Here is a 4,380-nt window from a genome sequence, read left to right on the forward strand (position 1 = left end):
AAGCCCAGAGTTGGGTCATGCAGCGATTCTGTGGGGGTTGAGCCAGACCAATAACACTGCCCGCCTGGGCAGGAGGCTACGGAGGCCAAGAAGGGCTCTGGTTTTGTCTCCCTCTTCCAGGCAAATCCACCCTGGCCCAAGGGCTGTCCCACATGCATCGACATTGGGGACCCGGGCAGGGAAGGGTGGTCCTGACTCACGATTAGCTGTAGCCAGGGGCAAAAGTCCAGCCCTGGCAAAAACACTGCGAGGAAGAGGGAAGACTCGCTTTTTTGACAGAGATCCTGCTGTTCCAAGGATGGTTCGGGCACTGAGCCAGACCTGCACAGTGGCTGTACGGCTGCTCGCGACAGAGGCTCTGTGGGCCAGGCATAAGGTCCTGCAGCAGAGCTCAGAGACCACAGCTCAGCCAGATGGGGTGGCAGCGTGGTGCTGCCAGAGGCATGGTGAACATTGCCAGCTGTTTCCTGCCATTATTGTGCACGCACACTGGCTTATGCACACAGTCTCTGCACAGTGCAATTGCTGCCTATGGTTTCACAACCACTTATCGCCATCTGGTGGCTATGAAAGTAAATTACAGGCCAGTGATTCTCACAGCCACTTGGAGTAATTTAATGGCAGTCATTGGTATGATGGGATTTCTTTATGTTCTCAGAAATCAGTAATCGTTAAACATGCACATCGCACTCAGTTTAAAATCAGAATAAGGGAAAGTTGAATCCCTATGCACATTATTTAAATAATACATTTTTATTTTTTTAAAAAAATTTTATTTGGATGCTAAGGGTGGCACCCGACAACCAGACATAATTATGCCTGGATGTATTTAATCACCTCAAAAAGAGGATATATTTATGTTTTTTTCCACAGATTACAAGATACCTCTAGAGACAGTTCCATGTAGATTGAACTCTGCTCTTTCTGTAAGCAGGTAAAAATAGTTAACTAAGGAACTAGTCAGGTGTTGGGTGCACATGCCTTTAAAGGTGCTTGAAAGGTAGAAACAAACAGATTCTTGACTTATACAAATAGCATAAAGGCTCAATATACACAGCAAAGGCTGATTTAAGTTGTGCTACTAAATAGCTGCTTGTAAAAGTAGTTAGAAACTTAAGTTCTAAATTATTTAACTGATCTAAATTTATAAGATTTCATTTAGTCTCTAACTAGTCCTAAAGATATAAATTTGTTCTGTATAAGTATTTGGATATTGTTAACATTGCAACATCAATAACTAAAAGCTAGTTTAAAGCTGGTACCTCAGATAACATGTGCCATTAAGGTTCACACGTGGCATATATCAGCCAAGATTGCCAAAATCTCGGCAGACAACCTCAGCTAGAATTTTGCAGCCATTAGGTACAGTCTAAAGGCCAAGACTTAAGTTACAGGCCATACACCAGGTGGTAAAATTCTAAACACCTATGTAACTTAGTTAACTGCTTAATATCATACAATAGCTATATTTTAAATTTTGGATTTTGTATCAGACAAACAATAAAGACACTGTGCCACATAGTTTATCAGTTAACACCATGATTTTACTTTCCAGAAACCTGGTGTGCTCTGAAAAGTTATCTCACAATGACCCAGGCTTGCTAACTACAATTCAAAAACACTGAAACACTTAAAAAACTTTGTAAAGTGAATGTAATGCCTTGGGTATTGATTTCAAAAGGTCTCGATTATTTATAATTGGGTTTTACTTTTTAAAGGTTATACTTATGGCTTAATATTACATAAGAAATTAAGAAATTATGGTTAAAATTGACAGTGTTCTACTGACTGCAGTTTGCAACCTAATCGCAAGCTTTAATATCTTAACTCACCTATAGTTTGTAATTAAGATGGTTACAAGAGTGGTAAAAACAAAATTTTAGATTGGAAAGGAGAGATCTAAGTAAAAATTTATTTGGTGTCAAACAGATTCTTGATGAACTGTATCAAAAAGGTTTTTGCCCTAAAAATGGTTCAGAGACACTCAAGTGTAGTTTCTTTTCATTATAAGCAATGTTTTTATAGCACCAAAGTTATAAAAAATGTTCTAAGCTTGAAAAGATCAGAAATAAACAACATTATTAAAGATCTATCCAGGTGTAGTTCAAAGTAATTTTAAACTTCAAATTTACAGAGAGTCAATAAGGTCATGGACCTTATAGAAATATTACAATCTGGCTTGCCTATTTCATATAGAGTTATTAAATATTTAAGAGGTTGTTTTTCCCTCTACATCCTAGTAATTTTAAAGATCTTATTGCTAGTGATTCTGTTATCATTAAAAAATGTTGCCTTTAAAATGGCTAAAAGAGATATATATAATTTCTTTGTCTTTGCTCAATACAAGAAGCTAAAACTTTGAATTTTTTAGTGTAAGTTAACTATTAAAGCCTCAAATACATCAAAAAGAAAAGATATGTTGCTTATTTCAAGTTACATTAGCTAAGACCTCATCTTAAGCTCACCACAAGACTTAATCCTTTAATAGAAATTAACTGGTGAGACAAACAGTTTCAAAGTTTTTAAAGACATATTACCTTTTGCTTGCCTTGAAATATATATATATATATTTGAAGTCTGATGCTAAAGGTAAGTCTGCTGGGGATCGCCATTGGCATCCATGCACTTTCAGTTTTTATGCCATGATAAAATGGTGTGTCACTCCACTTACTAACATATTAATTCTTAATCCCACATTGATCTGGGGAAGGGTTCCTTTTGTGTTGGAACAAAGTGGCTGCAAAAAACATTAATTTGTCAAGTGGATACAGACACAAAATCTTTTTTATAAACATGTTTTTATAGTAAAAATATTGGCTAAATATTTTATTAGCCAACAAGTTTACTTGGCTGAAATAGCCTCCACCTTTTTCTAAGAGTCAACGGCAGCTTCCCTCTACACCTAGAGGCCAAGCCTTGGGCCTAAATGTTGCTAATTTGCAGCTAAAATGCCTGAGACATCTTAAAGTTAATGCTACTTTTAAACTTTTATGCTACTTTTAAACTTTTAAGTTTTTATCTCAAACAAACTCATTCCCGGTGTACAAAGACAATCAAAAATTCGTTCATTCCCGGAGCCCTCTTATCTAAAAAACAAGCTCAGTCTCAGAGCGCACAGATACCTTAGCTCAATCTCAGAGCTCCTAACATGAATGTTACTTATTTACAACTGAATTGAAGGTCTATTGAAGGCAAAGGTATTGAAAAGACTCCTAGCTTGGGAGCTACTATTTCACAATTCAATTAGGTGTCTATGCCCAGCTGCCCATTAGCACACCAGTTCTGCTTCATGAGAACTTCAGAGAAGATGGACTCCAGAGAGACTGTGACAACTCCTGGATTTTGCAGGCAATAAAGGCATGTCTTGGCATTGGTTTTACGGGAATTAGGTGCATTATGGTAAAGCCACGTTCACCGAGCTAGGTCTCTGGCAGTCTCCACCTAAAACAAGGACATGTGCCAAGTGGCTGCGTGTTTTTGTTTAAGATAAAAAAAAAAAACACGTAATAAGCCCCATTTGCAGTGTCAAACTAGATGTATGTGTGCTCAAAGACGGGTAAAGAATTTGCCATAGATGTTATACTACAAGTGATATTCATCAAAGCACCATGAGAATTCCCATGCAAAACTGTGCCTTTTGAGTATGCCTTTGACCTGCTGTTTTCTAAATAAACAGGGAGGAATTGTGAGTCTCCTTCAGCTGAGCTCTGATTCTTCAGAACTTGCCTTGCCACAGATAACCATGCCTCTCTGTCAATGTCCTGCTAATTGCCACACCTCTCTCCAAGTTGGAGTTATGCCAGAAGTCCCAACTCCAGAGACTGAGAAGTTGCCGATTGAGCCAAGATGCTGATGAACTTGGGGGAGGGGTTTTTGCCTTACCTATTCTACCTGGTTTTGCTTGTAACAATGTGTATTGAATGAAAGATGGCTGATTGAAAGACATCTGTGTTGGCTAATTTTTACAAATCCTTCCCGTGGTTCCGGTACCCCAGAATGGTTTTCCAGGACCTTGATCCCATTCCAGAAAAACCATTTGTACTTGTGAATGCTGGACAGCTACAAAACTGGGCCTTTTAGTGTCTATTAATTATAAAGGGCCTCTCAACACATCAATCCATCTCAAGTTGGTGAGAGACAAAGATCCAATAAAACATTATTGACTGCAGGCCTTCACAACACACCTTATTCCCAGGCAGACCTAAGTCATGACATGCCTACAATGCCTTTTTTTTCATCATGATGAATAACTGTCATGTAGCATCTCTCTGGAGTCCAGTGTGGAATACGGCCCACATGTCTGTAATGAACCTGCTTGAGATAAAAGCTCAAAAGTTTAAGAACAGCAAGCTTAACATTATCTTTGGGGATATCCCAGGC

Source organism: Mastomys coucha, unplaced genomic scaffold, assembly GCF_008632895.1.
Source record: "Mastomys coucha isolate ucsf_1 unplaced genomic scaffold, UCSF_Mcou_1 pScaffold15, whole genome shotgun sequence".
Lineage (NCBI taxonomy): Eukaryota > Metazoa > Chordata > Mammalia > Rodentia > Muridae > Mastomys > Mastomys coucha.